Below are 20,866 nucleotides of genomic sequence, written 5' to 3' on the forward strand. Positions count from 1 at the left end.
GCCGCCGTTGGGACTTCTTTGGCTCGGGCGGCGCCTGGAGACATCCCGGTGTGGCGTTGGACGAGTTTCTTGAATTCTTGTGGGTTGGCAGCTTGGTAGACCGGAGGCTCACCGAGGTGGATAATTGCCACTTCTCGCTGTTGCTGCTGTGGCAGTTGCGGCGCTGAGGAAGTTGGGTTCTGGAGGCGTGCCGATGCAGCAGGGGGATCACGCTGCCGTTTCTTGCCCTTCTTCGAATCATTGGTGCCATGTAGTGGTGGCGGGGGTGGCGATGGCCGGCCTGGCCCTTCCATTGGAGTAGTTACTTCTTACTTGGATGAAAAAAAAGGCGCGAAAAAGAGTGAGGATGGGACGAATACCGTTTTCTGTTTTTTTGGATGACACTCTTTTCAAATTTCAGAGGTTTATATAATATTTTTTTTTTCTTTTTAAAACGGTAAAAATTTAGATGCACATGTTTTTGTGTGAAATTTACATATAAAAATTTTTAAATAATAATTTAGTTAAATATATTAAATTATTTAATAATTTTTAACTATAACTCTTATTTAATCATTTAGAAAATCTTTAGTAGTTTATTTTATATAAAATATGTTTTTTTTAACCTGGACCATGCCCAACAACCTGACCCTACCCGCTTATAAGCCCCTGATTAGCTTCTTAATCTAATCACACACCTAAGCCTATCTCCCTCACTTCTGCTGCGTCACTGTCTCACTGAACCAGTACCCAAAGCCACCAAGCATTCCTCCTAGTTGATGTAGAAACTAGAAACCCATCCTTTGTGTGGAAAGCTTCGGCAAGGATGTCGAGATATAGGTGCAATGTATCAATGTCCGATTAGGCCTCCTCCATCGACAAAGAGCTCCACCATTCTTCCATCTAGGAGGAAGAAGAAGATATCCGGCAACGACCGACAGTGTTTTCAACTGTTATCAGGTGCTCTATTATCTTTTGACTTCTTGTGATATGAAACTCTGTAATTTTCTTCTGTTTTACCAGCATTTTTTTCTAATACTAGGTACTCTCTGAATTGCATCCTTTTGAGGACGGTTGTAATATTTGCTGGCGGTTTAGTGCACAATTTATTACCAAGGTTGTTAGAAACTGCCAAGGATGCTACTCAATGAGCAAGTTGATTCCCTTCAAGTGGAGCTCAGGTAAATCCACATTCTTAGATTCTTTCTTCTAAGTGAAAAATATCTTGAAAAATGACGTTAATCTCTGCCATTAATCCTTTAGATTTGATTGCATGCACCAACATAAGAGAATTTGGTTCAATTAGTACTTTATTCAATTGTAAATTATGGGCTAATACAAAGCATTTCTAATAGCCAATGCTTCTGCTACCTGGATGGACAAGGTTTGAATATTGTTAACAGTCCCAGCAAGAAACTTTTCAAAATTATCTCTAACAACTGTCGCAGTGGCTCCTATCTCCTGTCCTTAAAGAATGCTGCGTCAACACTGATCTTAATCAATCCCCTAGGATGAAGTTGCCAGGTAACCCTTGGAACTCTAGCTCTATTCTCCTTTGAGTTGTTGTTGGCTACTTGTTCTATTGCATGAAAGAATTTTTTTTCTAGAGTCTTAGCCTTTATGATTGTAGTTGTGGGATTAACCTCATAGTTCTTATAGATTGCTTGGTTCTCAAAACTCCTATATTAAGATACAAATACTGCTAATTATCCTTCCTATATCCCTTCCTTCTTCCCTCTTTAATTCTCTAAATTTTTTTAAAAAGTCAATTTTTAAAATTAGAGATTGATTCATGTGTAGGACAGCATTGCCATTGCATTCCAAACCAAGTTGTCCTTGTCTGTTGACATAGCATGAGAACATGTTCTATTGTCTCTATATCCCTTTCACATATTTGGAAAATAGGAGATTTCACAATATTTTTCTTGAAAATATTTTCATTTACCAGAAGGATGTTATTTACTGCCCTCCAAATAAAATTTTTTATCTTCTGAGGAGTTTGAAGCCTCTAAATCTTCTTCCATAGGTCCCTAAAATTCGCACTAGACGAGGGGTTATCGGAATCTTTTGCGAAACTTTCTTTTTCTTTTGCCACTTGATATTCTGTCATCACATTATATACTCTATCCTTAAATAGAGTCAAACCAAACTATTCTCCTTGTTAAGAATTCTGGTTGGGGTTCTAATAATATTTTCTATTAACTCTTCTGAGAAAGTCTTTCGTATCTTTTTAATGTCACACCTTTCATTTTCTCTCATTAACGCACTAACTCTGGTCAATGATGTCTGACTTGTTTCTTAATTAATCTTTCACTCATGATCCATTGATCCTTCCATATCTTGATATTCTTCCCATTTTCTATACTCCACCTTCCATTTCTTCGAATAAAATCTCTTCCCTGTAAAATACTATTCTAAATAAGTAGTTTTCTTTTTCTCTTTAGCTTCTCGAAAATCACAATCTGAAAAATATAATGCTTTTAAGATCTGAACACATAATGCATTAGAATTTTCCTTTATCCTCCAAGTTTGCTTAGCTAAAAAAGTTAAAATTTGATTATGAAAATCCTTAAATCCTAATCCTCCATCTTTTTTATTGACGCACAATTTGTTCCAACTCTTCTAATAAATCCCCCTTTCTTTTCTTGAGCATGCCCAGCAGAATCTCACAATTCGTGAATTTAGCTGCTGACAAAAGATTTTTGAAAATTTTACGGCATTCATGGCTTAACTCGGGATCACCTGGATAACTTCTTTGATAAGGATCTCTTTACCTGTTTGGTTCAACAATTTTCCTTCCACCCTTCTACTTTCTCCATACCTTTTCCTTTATCCATTATAATGCCTTAACCTTAGATCTTCCCCATTGATAAGCTAGCCCTAGATACTTACCTGGATTATCCTAGGTTTTGATGCCAAAGATATCTTTAATATTAACTCTTGTCTATTAAGGCATCCAATTTTCAAACGTTATACCCGATCTCTCAAGGTTCATCATCTGTCTTGGATGCTTTAGTGTAATTAATTAAAATTAAATCTCTAAAAAATAATACAATCATCATAAATAGAAACTAAGTTATAGGAGGTGCATTTAGAGCCATCTTTAGACTTGAAATCTCTTCCTTCACTCTAGCCTCCTCCATTAATACATTGAAAACTTCAGCCACAATGATATTGTTAGACAGACTTCCATTAATTTTCACCTTATAGTTAGCACTCCTAACACAGCTCTATGTAACTGCACCCAATACTGATTAAAGCTAATATTTTTATGAATTATTCTCCACATACAAGCGTTTTTACCATACAAGTCTTTACAAGTCATTTATATTCACGCGCTTTGTGCTGTTACTGCACGTTCTTCTTCTTCTTCTTCTTCTTCTTCTTTTTCGTTATCGTCGTCATCAATACCACCTCTTCCTCCTTCTCCTCTTCCTCCTTCTTTTTTTATTGGAATTTATTCTCCTCCTTTTATTGTTTTGAATCTAATCAAGTGGTTGAGGTGTGGTTCAATTCATAAGAAAAAAATGTAGCATTAAAGGAAACATTTTTCTGTATTTGCAGCAAATTTGGATGTAACACTGAGATATTTGGTTATAACACGAAGATATTTGGGTATATTTTTAAGAATTTTGGGTGTATTTTTATTCCGATAAGTTCTGCATAATTCAAAACTCTTCCTCTTCCTCTTCCTCATCTTCTACTGCTTTTTTCTATCATCATCACCATATTCTTCTTTTTTTCTTATTCATCTTTTCCTTTTTGTTTTACTTTCTCAAGTTTCTTCTTGGTTTACTCTCTTAATAAAAATAAAAACAAAAAAATCAAACAAATAAGAAGAAACACATAATACTACAAAATTACTTGGAAGAGGATGGACTTACATTAATTTAACTAAAAAAAAAGAAAGAAATAAGGAAAAAAAGAAAAAAAAATGCAGCATTAGAGGAAACATTTTTCTGTATTTGCAGTAAATTTGGGTATAACACGAAGATATTTGAGTGTATTTTTATTCTGATAAGTTCTGCATAATTCAAAACTCTTCCTCTTCCTCTTCCTCCTCCTCATCTTCTACTGCTTCTTCTTTTTATTTTTATCATCATCACCATCTTTTTTCTTTTTCTTATTCATTTTTTCCTTTTTTTTACCTTATCAAGTTTCTTCTTGTTTTATTTTCTTAACAACGATAAAAACAAAAAAATCAAACAAAGAAGAAGAAGAAACATATAATGCTGCAAAATTACTTGGAAGAGAATGAACTCACATTCATTTAACTAAAAGAAAGAAAGAAATAAGGAAAAAAAGAAGAAAAAATGTAGCATTAGAGGAAACATTTTTCTGTATTTGCAGCAAATTTGGGTGTAACATGAAGATATTCGAGTGTATTTTTATTCTGATAAGTTTTGCATAATTCAAAACTCTTCCTCTTCCTCTTTTTTATCTTCTACTGCTGCTTCCTCATATTTTTATTTCATTTTCTTATAATTCTTCTTGGGAGAAAAAATCAATCAAAGAATAAAAAAATACATAATGTTGCAAAATCAATAGAAAGAGGAGGAGGAAAAAGATGCAGCAACAATAACAACAATAAAAAGAACCACGATAAGGATAAAAACACGAAGGAGAAGAAGGAATGCAAAAAAAATGAGGAGGAATGCAAAGAAGAAGAAGAAGAAGAAGAAGAAGAAGAAGAAGAAGAAGAAGAAGAAGAAGAAGAAGAAGGAGAAGAAGAAGAAGAAGAACGTAGAATACAAACGTTGAAGAAGAACCGTTTCTCATTTTGCGCTATTCAAAGTTGAGAAAATGCGTGTTTACACGCTCTTTAAATTGAGAGTTGTTTTTGTTGGAGTTAGGCTGACTTGTATAAACTTGAATGCCGAAAAGACTTGTATGCGTAGCAAGTCTCTATTTTTATTATTAGATTATTAGAACAATTTTTTTCAATGCTATGAAAGATTTTCTAGACAATAATAATATTATCCTGGATCCTCTTTGTTATTGCATGCTCTCCTTGCCACTAAACTATGTTATTCTTTGTTACTTTATATGCTAATTATTAATTATATAGTAAAAACATACAATAATTTTGTTAATATTATTTTAATTTTATATTCATCTATATTTAAATTAAAAATATTTTTTATTATTCATAATTATTAATATAAATGTTATTAAACATGGATAAATGCCCTGGAGCCCGCAGCCACCGCAGTCCCACAGCCCCATCTCCTCTCTTCTGTTCGAGCTCTCTCTGTGTTTGCCGGTGTCACCATCTTTTGCCGCGATCACTCCCCCTCCTCTTCGCCGCTGTGTCCCCTTCCTCCCTTGTTTGAGCTCCCTTTGATAATAGTTAATTTTGTTTGCTAAGTTAATTTTATTCATAATTTTATGTGATAATAGTTAATTAGTTTGCTGAGTTAATTTTGTTGCTGATTTTTTGTGGAGTTTGTTGATATTACTGCGGAGTTTGCTGAGTTAATTTTGTTTAAATTTTCATTGGAGTTTGCTGATTTTATCGTAGAGTTTGCTGATTTTAGTTTTACTGTGGAGTTTGCTGATTTTTTTGTTGATTTTAATTTTTCTTTATTGTATGTTAAAGATGGAATAATCACAAAGGATTAATTATATAAATTAATCATTCTGTTTTGAATTTTGAATTATATGAATTAATCATTCTGAATATTGGATTCTGGATTTTAGATTTTGTTATATATAATTTGTAATTTAGATTTTTGGATTTTGGATTCGGATCCACTTCTGAAGCCATGGCAAATCTTTCACCCGATTTAATCAATCATGGCATCTTCAGACATGTTCCTGCATTGTTCGGCCATAAGCATCCTAAGCTTAATGATGGTTTTTAGTGGCTAAGAGAAGGGGGGGAGTTGAATCTTAACCCCCTTTTTTTCTTGACAACACTTGCTGGTTTTTGAAACAACTTCTAGATACTTTTTGTCTTTTTGTCTCGTAACCAGCCACGAGACTTTTTCTTTTGTCTTGTACCCAGCCACGAGACTTTTCTTTTTGTCTCATCGAACAGCACGAGATATTTTTCAGTTTTATCTCCTGTGTAGCAGAAACAGAAATGGAGTAGAGGAGAGAGAAAATTACATCCAGATATATCCTGGTTCAGCTGCTAAGTGCAGTGCAACCTACATCCAGTCTCCATCACAAAGATGATGGAATTTCACTATAATCATTCTTGATTACAAACACCAATTCTCCCTAGGAACTACCATTCCAATCCGGGACAAGTCCAGAACCTAAACCCAATCCTGAACTTGACTTGGTTACTGCCAAGCTTTCACTGCTAAGTGCTAACACAACTTGTAAGGGGATTTCCACAGAATCATGAAACACAACACAGATGTACAAAGGACCTCTAAGGACATCTATGGCTTTTTCTTTTAATTTTGCACTCTCTGCCTTTTTCCGCTCTATGGCTTTTTCTTACAAACCTCACTGTTTGCCTTTTTCCATGAGACTCAAGATAGAAAAAATTAAACAGAAAAATTACAAAACAAAATACATTGAAGGAGAAGAAATTCTGTTAGCTTAGGTAGCTCTGAGAATCCTGTACTTAGCACTCTCACTCTTTTCTCCTTAAATCAAACCCTGACTGTTCACCCTTACTTATAGGGAGAAGCCTCCAAGGTTGAAACCAAACAAACCAAGCTAATCTTCTTCTTCTTCAAAATAGAACCGGTTCAGCCAGAGAGAGAGAAGAGATAACCCATGCAAAACCCAACATGCAATTACCTCTAGTCCTTCCTTGGTCACCAATCTTCATCAATCCGAGCCCTTTATCTTGCCTTGCTCTCCAAGATGAACTCCTGGCCCTTGATGCTTCATGATGATGATAGCTTCATCTGCTCCAATCTCTGCCTCCTCCATCACGTAGCCACTGTAGCTACCTCCTGTGGTGGTTGAGCAGAATCAGAGACAAGCCATCCCTCCAAGGATCTTCTTCTCTGACCAAAATCTTCTTCTACCATTTTTGATATGGAGAGGCCAAGATCTCTTCACCAAATCTTACCACAAGTGATGAGAATCTTAGCCATAGCATACTTTTAGTTTTCTTTTTCTTGCCATCATTGTGATGATCTTGTGGTGTGCTTCTTCTTTTCTTCGGTGGCTAGCTTTAGCTTCCATGGTTGCTGCTGTGATATGACCGAATAGAGAAGAGAGATGAGAGAGAATAGAGAGTTTGAAAGAAAAGCAATTAAATGAAATAGAAAAAATTAATTAAAGTGAGTTGATTTTACTTCCCTCTATGCTGAGTAGCGTGTAGCATTAATGCAATCAATCATATCAATTAAACTTTCTCTCTCATGGTTCCCAATGTAAGTTAAATTCAAATTAATTGAATTTGAGATCCATCACATGATGAAAGGTGGGATCCATTGGAAGTAATGAAGCAAAACATTTTGCTTTCTTTCTCAATTAGATTCGGACCAAGCATTGCCTTCAAGCAATTTAATTTTGGGCTTAGTAAAACATGGTTCTGGCCCAATTAATAACAAATTACTTCAGCCACTTAGTATACCATACTTTGAACAGAGCTAGATACTTAAAAGCACATTGGGCTTGCAGTAATAAATCAAACTGACCCAATAAAATAATCCAGCCAAAATAATCATATTTAACATCAAGGCTGAAGGTAAGATACATATATGGGCTTGCAACAGTTTTCCTTTATTTTTGGCCAAACAGAACCTGCATAGCAAAAATTAATTTAATCAACATATATGAATTAATATTTTTGCAATTAATCAAATTAATAATGTTTAGTCATCACAAATGTTAACTTAGAGTTTTCCAAAGTCATCACTTAAAAATGGAAGCTAGTAAACAAACAAAACTGATTGTGTGCCCTTCCTCTCAACGCATTCAAATTTTGTCACCAATGCCAGTTTTATTTGAATGGTAAATGATAGTGCTTTTTAATATGTTATTCGAATTTGAAATTTGGCAAAGACCAAATAGTAGATGGAAATTTTAAGAGTTTAAGTGGTGTATGTGAATGAGTAATATGCATGAATTTGTGATATTATAATATTTAGGATTAAGAGTTGTCCAATTTATTTGACAAAAACAAATTTGGTCACCAATTAATTTCAGAGTCAAAACTTTTGTCACATGTTGGGTCTAGTAGGTGGGTCTATGTAACCACCCTTAACATGGGATAAATGTTTTGCTAATGAAGAGATTGAAGGATCTTATGCTGGGATTAAGGAAAAACGTGAATTGAGACATTGAGGTGCATGGGAGCTTACAATGGGATAAAATAGTAATGGCTAAATCAGTTTTTGAAAGCAACATTGGACAATGTTAGGAGAAACATTGGGAGTGTTCAACTCTGCTCAAAGAGTGCATTAATATAATAAAGTGTCATATGTTTTTAGTTGTGATTCATACATGTTTCGGTGTGTTTTTAATTGGTTGTTAAAATTTGTAATTTCTATTGCTGTGACTTTGTACTTTGCATAATTTCTGACTATTTTTGATGACCATGTAGAAAAGAGTAGCTTACAAATAAAAAACTGGAAGCAGTTATGGTATTGTGCTGTACGGAAACGGAACTTTGTTGTTTCGTTCAAGATAGCCATTAAGATATATTATAAATTAGGTGGGAGATGTCTTTTGTGTCGAGATGGACAAGAAGCTGGCTCGCCCTTTGTTACTTGTCTCATTGTGTTGGTATAAATTTTGACTTACCAAGTAATTCAATTACAATTCGTCGAAATTTAAGGTCGATAGATCAAGTCTTTGCCTATTAGGGAACAACACTTTCGACTACAATAAGAAAGATAGTCAAGGTCAAGGGTATAAACGATAAGAAATGGGTCGAAACTAGGGTAAATATGGACACAGTGCAATAACGTAGGGCTTGAAGGACAAGGCAAGATAGAATGTGGGGGTACCACGATGAAGATTCTTCAGGGTCAAAGCAAGGTCATGTCCTGAGAAAAAGGAAGAATCAGGTCGTGGTCAGATTGTTTAGGGACAAGTCCATTCTTGCAACCTATAAATAGGGTAAAATAAGAAGGACTCAGGGACTTCAATCAACAACACTAGATAATCACGTAAGCTCTATAAAAATATTAGTCTTAGCAACACAACAAAAGAAGCATGGAGTGATAAGATGCCATATCCATGAAGCTACCTAAAAAGATGCCAGATTCAGGAAGCTTCCTGGTTTTATATACCATTGGGAATATTACTTTTGAGAAAGCACTGTGTGACCTTGGTTCAAGCATAAATCTGATGCCTCTGTCCGTAATGAAGAAGTTGGGAATCCAAAAGGCACAGGCAATAAGAATAGCACTGGAGATGGCTGACAAATCTCGGAAGTAGGTGTGTGGGCTAGTGGAGAACGTATTGGTCAAGGTTGGAGAGCTCTTCCTCCCTGCTAATTTTGTGATACTTGACATGGGAGAGGATACTGATGACTCCATCATCGTAGGAAGGCCATTCTTAGCCACTGGAAAAGTCCTAATTGACGTAGAGAGATGTGAATTAGTGTTGAGGTTATATGAGGATTGGATGGTTTTTAAGGTTTTCAAACCTCCACCACTCTCTGACAAAAGAGGTACCTGCTACAGAGCTCAATGCTTAAGCCTTCTCACTTGGTGGAAAGCCATACAGTCCCCCTTGACATCAAATCTAAGTTTGGTGTTGGGCATTCACTACCACCCACCAAAGATGGAGGATGTTCCGAGAAGAAGGTATCCAAAGGTTAGAGGAACAAGAAGATTCCTACTGAGGACTTCTCATCTGGTATGAAGGTGGTGTTCACTAGAAGTCCAGTCGTACCACATACTGTGAACAGAATCATGTCTCTAGTGCATGTTGAGCTGATTCATGAGAGCACAGGAAAGAAGTTCACAATGAGGGGTAAAGATCTGAGCCCCTATGACCCTCCTCCTTAGAGGAGCTGACCGTCAAGCTAGTGACGGTAAATAAGCGCTTATTGGGAGGTAACCCAACCATAAGTATCCTTTAGTTTTTTGTTTTATATCATTTTCGTTTTAGTTTGATTTCATTTTATTTCCATTGATCTTCATAGTTTTCCTAGGTTTTCTAATGTTTGTGATCATGTACAGCACTTAGAACAGCGATAGAAAGACTTAGACAGAAAAACATAACACCTTGGAGAAAACATGCTGGGGCGCTAAATGCCAGGGAGGGCGTTTAGCGCCATGCGGGGAGTAGGAGCTTGGGCGTTTAACGCCCACTTTGGGCGTTTTCAAGTGTTTTTAGCCCCTCCCCCCTTTGGGGCGCTAAACGCCAGGGATGCCCATCCCAATACAAAAAAAAAGAGAGGATGATCTCCTCCTAGTGTTAAACGCCAGAACCGGCGTTTAATGCCCAGGGAGCAGATTTCAAGTTTCGAAGGAGGTCTTTTTACCATTAGTTAAACACCAACTACCACCTACTTCCCCTTTCAATCCTATCCATTCTCTCTCCTCCCTACCCACTTTTCCATCCACATTCAACCATCTCATCACTTCCCTTGATTCTCTCAACTCACCTCCCACTCTACTCAATCCACTCTCATCTATCCAATCAATCTCTCCTCCCAACAACCCAAAATTCAAATTCAATTTCCGCCACCCATACCCTATAACCGAACCTTCCCCCTCTCCACCTATAAATACCCCACTTCACTTCCATGTTCACCACACCTCACACTACTCTCCTTTCTAATTTTTCCTTCACCATACACACTCCCCCTTTTCCCCTCCTTCTTAGCCAAGGCCAAAGCCCCTTCCCCATTCTCCTCTATCTCTTTATTTCTTTTCATTTTTCCTTTTCTTAGTTCTATTTTCATTTTGGTCGGGGATGAGCAACTTTTTAAGTTTGGTGTTGGGCACTCCACTTTTTTTTCTCATATTACTATCCCCAAAGCACACAAGATTGGAGAATCCTCCTTAAGAAAGAGGAAAGAGAAGGCTCCTACTTTCGACCCATAGGACTTCACCTAGTTCTCCTCTAAGACACATACAGATCATTTTTATGAGGTGGTCCACAAGAAGAAGGTGATTCTCGAGGTCCGCTTCGATCTGAAGCCGGATGAGTACCCGGAGATCTAGTACCAGATTCTGAGACGAGGTTGGGAAGTTCTGGCCAACCCCATAACCGAGGTTGGAGCATTGATGGTGCGAGAGTTCTACGCCAATGCTTGGGTGACTTACAAGCATGTTAGAGGCGTGAACCCAGAGCCAAAGAACTGGCGCACCATGGTCAGAGAGCATATCATGGATTTCATCCTAGAGAGTGTGAGGGTGGCAGTGCAATTACCACCATCCGGAGAAGACCCTCATTCATACACTCGGAAGGTCAACACTGACCAGAGCTTGGATCAGATTCCTGCTAAAATTTGTTGGTGCACGAAATTAGAACTCGCACAACTTAACCGGCAAGTGCACTAGGTCATCCAAGTAATACCTCAGGTGAGTGAGGGTCGATCCTACGAGGATTGTCGGATGAGCAAGCAATAGTTATCATGTGGGACTTAGTCAGGCAAACAGTAAAAGGTAGTTGTTGCTGTAAACGCATAAACAGTAAAATAGCAAGTAAAGAGAGCAAATAAAACAGGTTTGGTGTAAAATAATGATGAGAAAATAGTTAAGGTCTCGGAGATGTTTACTTTTTTGGATTAAAATGTCTTACCAACTATTTTAACAATGAGTGATTGATTCTATGAAAAACCATAAGTGATTAAACCCTAATCTCTTAGTGATTTAAACTCCTCTAATCCTCATCAAAAGCCACTCTCGTGGTCATTCAATTCAGATCAGAGGGTGAAGTTCATAAAACTAGTTTAGCTCCACAAAAATCTCAATTACCCAAAGCTAACAGGATTTTATGTCACATATCCCAATTAGTCCAGGTAATTCACAATTTAGGAGGAGTGTTTTCAAGTTGTAGCCCAAGGGAGATAGCTCTCTCGAGAATTGGTGCGGTAATTTACAACCACACTTACTAACCGGCAAGTGCACTGGGTCGTACCAAGTAATACCTTACGTGAGTAAGGGTCGATCCCACGAGGATTGATGGATTAAGCAACAATAGCGTTTGATAGGCTTAGTTAGACAAACAGAAAAGAGTATTTGAATATTCAATCGTGTAGAAAATAAAATAGTAAAATAAATAAGTTGGAAATAAAATATGGAGAAGGCAGTTAAGGTTTCAGAGTTATCTATTTTCCCGGATTAATTTTTCTTACTAACTATTTTAATCATGTAGGATTTAATTTATGAAAAACTATATGTGACTAGACCCTAATTCCTTAGACCTTCCTAGTCTTCTCTAAAATTCATCAACAGCCAATTCCTTGGTCAATTAATTCCAATTAGAGGGTGATAATCAAATTCCAGTTTATATGCCACAAAAACTCTAATTACCCAAAAATAAAAAGATTATATGTCACGTATCCCGTTAAGTCCAAATAATTAAAATTTAGGAGAATATGTTTTCAAGCTGTTGTTCAAGTAAAGAGCTTTTCCAAGTTTTACAGGAACTCAAATAGAAAGAGGGTCATACTTCCGTTCCACCCAAATTTATAAAATAAAGAGCGAAAACAATTCTTAAATTATAAATCCATACATGAATTAAAATAGAAAAAACAATAAAATTAATCCATAGACAGAGCTCCTAACCTTAACAGTGGAGGTTTAGTTGCTCATAGAAAAGAGAGAAAATTAGGATTGTCAATTATGTTTCCCTGATGGGATGAGGTGGAATCTCCCCCAGACCTCTCCAAAGGAAGGAAAGCTTCCTCCTTTTATAACTAATCATAATAAATTTAAAATCTAATATCTAAAACCAAAAATTAAAATAATATCTTTTCCTAGAATTAAAATTTGAATTTAAATTTGAATTAATTTAAATAATCAAATATTCAATGGATGGATGGGGACCACTTGAATTGTCCATGCTGCAGCTTCTAATATGTATTTTCTAGGCTGGAAACTGGGTCAAAATAGATCAGAAATCGCCCCCAGCATTTTTTTGCACGTGGCACATGTGACGCGTCCGCGTCGTCCACGCGTTCGCGTCATTTGTGCAGATTCCAGTCCACGCGTTCGCGTCAGGCACGCGATCGCGTCAGGCACGCGATCGCGTCATTGCGATTTCCTCTATTCTGCGCGGTTGCATGAGCCATGCGTCCACGTCGGTATTCGCTGGTCATCTCCTTGACTTCTTCTCTTTCTCTGCAGAAACTCCATCAAATTCCGCCAAATGCTACCTAAAATAAATAGTATTGTACAAAACTCAAAATAGCATCCATAGTGGCTAAAATATAATTAATTCTTAATTAAATTCAACAACTTAGATGCAAATTCACTAGGAAAAGATAGACAAGATGCTCACGCATCACAACACCAAACTTAAACTGTTGCTTGTCCTCAAGCAACCAATACTAATATAAGCTTAGGACGTGAATTTGCATGAGAATGAGAGTTCGATTAAGCTCATGTCTCTTCTTATAGTGGGGTTTACAACTACAATCCTGAATAGTTTTGGCATCTCATTTTATCCTTTGAAGTTCAGAATGATTGGCATCCATAGGAACTCAGAATTCAGATAGTGTTATTGACTCTCCTTTTTCAGTATGTTGATTTTTGAACACAGCTACTTTATGAGTCTTGGCCGTGACCCTAAGTATTTTGTTTTCTAGTATTACCACCGGATACATAAATGCCACAAACACATAACTGGGTGAACCTTTTCAGATTGTGACTCAGCTTTGCTAGAGTCCCCAGTTAGAGGTGCCCAGAGTTCTTAAGCACACTCTTTTTGCTTTGAATCACGACTTTAACCACTCAGTCTCAAGCTTTTCACTTGACACCTTCACGCCACAAGCACATGGTTAGGGACAGCTTGATTTAGCCGCTTAGGCCAGGATTTTATTCCTTTTGGCCCTCCTATCCATTAATGCTCAAAAGCCTTGGATCCTTTTTACCCTTGCCTTTTAGTTTAAAGGATTATTGGTTTTTTCTGCTTGCTTTCTCTTTGTATTTTTTTTTCTATATTTTTTTTCGCAAGCTTTGTGTTTTTCACTGCTTTTTCTTGCTTCAAAAATCAATTTTATGGTTTTTCAGATTATCAATAACATTTCTCTTTTTTTTTCATCATTCTTTCAAGAGCCAACAATTTTAACATTCATAAACTTCACTATAAAAAATATGCACTGTTCAAGCATTCATTCAGAATCACAGAAAATACCACCACATCTAAGTAAATGAGACTACTCTAAAAATTAAACTCAAATTCTCATGCACTACATCTGTTCTTCTTTCTTTTTGATTTCAAGCTTAGTGGACAATACATGAGGCATCTTTTAGAATTAAAGCAATAGAAAAACTAAACTAGTCCTAGGATTCTAACTGATAAAGGATCATGCAACAAACAAAGCAAAATAACAGGAAACCGGAACATAACATAGAAAAAGAAGGGAGGAATAAAAAATGAAAGGAACTCAACCACCTTAATTATCCTAGCGGTCTCTTTATTCTTCAGGTTGTGCTCCTTCGCGAAGATGATTCACCTCCCTTTTGTACTAGAAAACCTATAAGCGCAGCGTCAACACCAAACTTAAAGGTTTGCTTGTCCTCAAGCAAATAAGAACTGAAAATAGAAGAGACAAATATTAAAATGAAAGAAAAAATAAAAGGATAAGAAAATAAGAGAGAATTAGGATTGGGAGAGAAGGAACGAAAACTGGGCGGCGCAAGCGACGCGGCCGCTTGGGGCACGCGGTCGCGCAAATTGCGCGTATACTGATTGACGCGATCGCGTTGGTCACGCGGTCGCGTGACCCGTTTCATGCTACTGGCGTGAGGGAAGCCTCGCGCTTGCACAACTCTCTGTTTGAATTTTTATTTTTTTCCAAATCTTGGGTGACGCGATCGCGTGGGGCATGCGATCGCGTGAGTGACCATTAGAAGGATATGACGCGAACGCGTGAGCCATGCATCCGCATGGGAAGAATTGTGCGTTCAGCGTCCATCCAGCACCACTCTAGCACAACTTTCGGTCGTGCACCCTTTTCACGTCGAATTCCAGGGCACGCGACCGCGTGAGTGACGCGGTCGCGTAGGAGGCCAATGTTCCCACCTGACGTGGACACGTCAGCAACGCGATCGCGTGGGGCGATTTGTGCCACGGGCACGCCTCCAGCCACGCTCTCGCGTGACTCTCTGTTCGTTTTATTATTTTCTCCAATTATCGTTTGTGCGAAAGGCATGAGTCCAACGTCACTCCCGCGCAACTCTCTGTCAATTTTCATTGTTCACGCACACATGATTGACGCGTTCGCATCAATGACGCTGGTGCATCGTGTGCCCCTTTTTTTTTTTTAGTGTTTGGTTTCTGTTCTAAAATAGCTGCATGTTCAGAAAATTAGTAAGAACTCAATAAAAATAAAATAACTAAGAAAACTAATACTACGAAAAATAGCTAAGGATACGAATTTATCGGGTTGCCTCCCGACAAGTGCTTCTTTAACGTCACTAGCTTGACGGTCAGTTCTGCTAGTTCAGCAGATGAGTAGACTTCTGGCGGTCAATCTCGCCTCCAAGATAGTGCTTCAACCTCTGGCCATTCACTGTAAATTTTCTGTCAGAATTCACTTCCTGTATCTCCACATGACCATATGGTGAAGCTCTGGTAACCACAAATGGTCCTGACCACCGGGATTTCAGCTTCCCGGGAAAGAATTTGAGCCTTGAATTATATAGAAGCACTCTCTGTCCTGGCTCAAATATTCTGATGGCGATCTTCTTGTCATGCAGTAGCTTGGTTCTCTCCTTATAGAGCTTGGCATTCTCATAAGCCGAATATCTGAATTCATCAAGCTCGTTCAATTGAAGCATCCACTTTATTCCTGCAGCTTCTGAATTAAGATTCAGGTACCTGATTGCCCAGTAAGCCTTGTGCTCCAGCTCAATTGGCAAGTGACAGGCTTTGCCATAAACTAACTGATATGGGGACATGCCAATGGAAGTCTTGTATGCTGTCCGGTATGCCCAGAGAGCATCATCAAGCTTCCAAGACCAGTCATTTCTTGAAACACTGACGGTCTTCTCTAGAATCCTTTTGAGTTCCCTGTTGGAAACTTCAACCTGTCCACTTGTCTGAGGGTGATAGGGGGTTGCCACTTTATGACGGACTCCATATCTATGCAGAAGAGAGTCCAGCTGTCTGTTACAGAAGTGGCTTCCACTATCACTAATGAGTGTCCTTGGGACACCAAACCGGCTAAAGATATATCTCTGAAGAAAGCTCATTACCACCTTGGCATCATTGGTGGGTAGAGCTACAGCTTCCACCCACTTGGACACATAATCAACCGCCACTAGAATATAGTTGTTTGAATGTGAGGGTGGAAAAGGTCCCATGAAATCAATACCCCACACATCTAACAACTCAACCTTAAGAATCCCCTGCTGTGGCATTTCGTGATTGGCAGGGAGATTTGTGGCTTTTGCACATCTGTCACAGTGCTTCACAAAATTTCTTGAATCTCTGAAGAGAGTAGGCCAGTAGAACCCGCTCTGAAGGACCTTTGTAGCTGTCCTTTCACCACAAAAGTGGCCCCCATATTTAGAACCATGACAGTGCCAAAGAATTTGCTGTGTTTCTTCATCTGGGACACATCTCCTGATTATACCATCTGAACATCTTTTAAAAAGGCATGGTTTCTCCCAGATGTAATACTTGGCATCTGTTAATAGCTTCTTTACTTGTTGCCTGCTGTACTCTCTTGGGATAAAATTCATGGCCTTATAATTTGTAATGTCTGCAAACCATGGAGCCTGTTGAATGAGGAACAATTGCTCATCCGGAAATATCTCAGTCAAAGCTGTGGGTGGTTGCACTCTTGCTTCAGGCTCAATTCTAGAGAGATGGTCAGCCACTTGATTTTCTGACCCTTTCCTGTCTTTTATTTCAATATCAAACTCCTGAAGGAGCAACACCCATTTGATTAATCTTGGTTTAGAATCCTGCTTGGTTAGAAGGTACTTCAAAGCAGCATGGTCAGTATAAACAATAACCTTAGAACCAAGTAAATAGGATCTAAACTTATCAACAGCATACACAACAGCTAATAATTCCTTTTCTGTAGTTGTGTAATTCTTTTGAGCATCATTTAACACACGACTGGCATAATAAATGACATGTACAAGCTTACCATGCCTTTGTCCTAAAATAGCTCCTATAGCAAAATCACTAGCATCACACATTAATTCAAATGGTAAATCCCAGTCAGGGGGAGCTATAATGGGAGCAGAGGTAAGGTTTGCCTTCAGAGTTTCAAAAGCATGCAGATAATCAGAATCAAAAACAAAAGGAACATCAACAACCAACAGGTTGCTCAATAGTTTAGCAATTTTAGAAAAATCCTTTATAAATCTTCCATAAAATCCTGCATGACCCAAAAAACTCCTAATTACCTTAACATTAGTTGGTGGTGGTAATTTTTCAATTACCTCCACCTTTGCTCTGTCAACCTCAATTCCCTTACTTGAAATCCAGTGTCCAAGAACAATGCCTTCTGTAACCATAAAATGGCATTTTTTCCAATTTAAAACAAAGTTTGATTCTTGACACCGTTTCAAGACAAGAGATAAATGTTTAAGGTAGGATTTAAAAGAATTTCCAAAAACAGAAAAGTCATCCATAAATATCTCAATAAACTTTTCAACCATATCAGAAAAAATTGAAAGCATACACCTCTGAAAAGTTGCTGGAGTATTGCAGAGTCCGAATGGCATTCTCCTATAGGCAAATACGGTAAAGGGGCATGTGAATGCTGTCTTCTCTTAATCTTGAGGGTCCACTGTAATTTGATTATATCCAGAATATCCATCTAGAAAACAATAAAAAGCATGACCGGCTAACCTCTCAAGCATCTGATCAATGAAAGGGAGGGGGAAATGATCGTTCCTTGTAGCAGTGTTGAGCCTCCTGTAATCTATGCACATTCTCCATCCTGTGACTGTTCTTGTAGGAATAAGCTCATTCTTTTCATTCTTGATCACTGTCATCCCTCCTTTCTTGGGAACTACCTGCACAGGACTTACCCAAGGACTGTCAGAAATAGGGTAAATAATACCTGCTTCCCATAACTTCATTACCTCTTTTTGGACCACCTCTTTCATAGTTGGATTGAGTCTCCTTTGTGGTTGTACAACTGGTTTAGCATCATCTTCAAGACGGATTTTGTGCATACACTTGGTTGGACTAATCCCCTTCAAATCACTAATGGTCCACCCAAGAACTGTTTTATGACTCTTGAGCACTGAAACAGGTGCCTCTTCTTCTTCAGGCTTTAGAGAAGAGCTAATAATCACTGGGTATGAATCATTTTCACCCAAGAACACATATTTCAGAGAAGGAGGTAAATGTTTGAGCTCAAGCTTGGGGGCTTCCTTCTCTTTTATAGGCGTGTTCATCAGCTCCTTTTGGGGTGGTGAATTATCAACTTCAACTAATTCACACTCAGAAATAGGATCCAGAACATCATTAAGTACCTCAGTTTCCAGTACTTCTTGAACAAGTGGTTCAATAACATCTATTTTCATACACCCCTCAGAATCATTGGGATGCTTGAGGTCTTCAAAAACATTTAAGACCACTTGTTCTTCATTGACCCTCAGGGTTAATTCACCTTTTTGCACATTTATCAGAGCTCTACCTGTAGCTAAAAAGGGTCTACCAAGTATAATAGAGGGTTTTACCTCCTCTTCTATGTCTAATAGAACAAAATCAACAGGGAAAATAAATGGTCCTACTTTAACAAGTAAATCTTCAACCACACCCACAGGTAATTTAATAGAAAGATCAGCAAGTTGAAGAGAAATACGAGTGGGTTTTACCTCCTCAATTTGAAGCTTTTTCATCACTGAAAGTGGCATGAGGTTGATGCTAGCTCCAAGATCACATAAAGCTCTCTGAATGCCGACTTCTCCAATGGTGCAAGGAATGATAAAGCTCCCTGGGTCTGGCATCTTCTCAGGAAGGGTGTGTTGAATAATAGCACTGCATTCCTTGGTTAGCACCACTGTTTCTTGTTCCTTCCAATTCCTCTTGTGGGTCAACAATTCTTTCATAAATTTAGCATAGAGAGGCATTTGCTCCAGAGCCTCTGCAAAAAGGATGTTGATCTGCAGCTTCTTGAAGACATCTAAAAATTTAGAGAATTATTTTTCTTTGGACGCCTTCTGAAGCCTCTGAGGATATGGAATTTTTGGCTTGTATTCTGGGGCCTTTGGTAAAGTGGGATAAGTGTCAAGAGAGTCAGGAAATGGGTTGTCTGCACGTTTAGGAGGGGCGTGCTCTATTTCTTCCTTCTTCTCCTCTGGAGCTTCCTTTTCAACTAGATCTTCATTGACCTTAGTCTCAGAACCAGCTACCTTACCACTTCTCAATTGAATGGCCTTGCAATCTTCTCTTGGGTTCACCACTGTATCACCAGGGAATGTATTTGAAGACCTTTCAGGTAATTGCTTGCTCATTTGACCCATTTACACCTCCAAGTTTCTAATGGAGGCTCTAGTTTCTTGTATGAAATTCATCATCATCTCCCATTTAGAATCTTCTTGGGATTTTGAATTTGTTTGCTGAGGTGGTTGTTGTTGCTGTGACTGAAATTGGCGGTTATTATAGTTGTTCTGTTGAAAACCGCCCTGAGAACTATTGTTGAAGTTCTGAGGTCTCTGAGGTTGATCTCTCCACCCAAAATTTGGGTGATTCCTCCATCCCTGGTTGTATGTCTTAGAATATGGATCATTGTTAGGATTTCTAGGAGCACTTCCCATGTAATTCACCTGTTCAGAAGAAGGTTGAGCATAATCATAATTATCATTTTGCATAATGTTACCTGTCATGTCATAGGAGGTATCTTGGGGTGGATTTTGAGTGTTGATAGCTGAGACTTGCATGCCACCCATCTGTTGAGTAAGTAGATTTATCTGCTGAGACATAAGCTTGTTCTGAGCAAGAAGAGCATTAATAGCGTCTACTTCCAACACGCCTCTCTTCTGAGTGGCCCCAGAGTTCACAGGATTCCTGTTAGATGTGTATAAATATTGGTTGCTTGCAACCAATTCAATCAGCTCAATAGTCTCTTCTAGTGTCTTCTTCTTATGCAATGAACTGCCTGCAGAAGTGTCTAGGCTCATCTTTGACATCTCTCCTAAGCCTTCATAAAAGATATCCAGTTGGGTCCACTTGGAGAACATGTCAGGAGGGCATTGCCTAGTCAGTAGCTTGTATCTCTCCCAAGCTTCATGGTGCGCAGAAATTGTGATTACACCTTGATTATGTAAATTTCATTGCTCTTTCTTTCCCTGGTAATGGCACCAAAAATATGATGCCAATACCATGGTTCACAACTTCGCACAACTAACCAGCAAGTGCACTGGGTCGTCCAAGTAATACCTTACGTGAGTAAGGGTCGAATCCCACGGAGATTGTTGGTATGAAGCAAGCTATGGTCACCTTGTAAATCTTAGTCAGGCAGAAATAAAATAGTAATGGGGTTTTCGAAATGTATTAATAAAATAAGGATAGAAATACTTATGTAAATCATTGGTGAGAATTTCAGATAAGCGTATGGAGATGCAATCGTTCCTCTGAACCTCTGCTTTCCCGCTGTCTTCATCCAATCAGTCTTACTCCTTTCCATGGCTGGCTTTAAGCAAGGGCATCACCGTTGTCAGTGGCTACATCCTCTCCTCTTGTGAAAATGGTCCAAATGCTCTGTCATAGCACGGCTAATCGACACTGCTCGAAGTTTGAGCGCTCACGACCCGCATCACTGTCTGCGTTTTCCTCCCACTTAGGATAAGGTCGTACTAGCTCTTGGAGTCTA

At 38.3% G+C, this 20,866-nt stretch overlaps 1 long non-coding RNA gene across 1 annotated transcript in view; it reads left to right on the forward strand.

Moving 5' to 3' along the window:
• The window catches only part of LOC110268147, a 37,692-nt gene continuing 17,514 nt past the window's right edge, over window positions 689-20,866 (forward strand). Inside the window, exons 1-3 of the long non-coding RNA XR_002356232.1 lie at window positions 689-939; window positions 1,022-1,160; window positions 1,335-1,503. This is a non-coding gene — a long non-coding RNA (uncharacterized LOC110268147). The remainder of the gene's footprint in view (window positions 940-1,021; window positions 1,161-1,334; window positions 1,504-20,866) is intronic.

This window comes from Arachis ipaensis, chromosome B10 (assembly GCF_000816755.2).
Source record: "Arachis ipaensis cultivar K30076 chromosome B10, Araip1.1, whole genome shotgun sequence".
NCBI classification, from domain to species: Eukaryota; Viridiplantae; Streptophyta; class Magnoliopsida; order Fabales; family Fabaceae; genus Arachis; species Arachis ipaensis.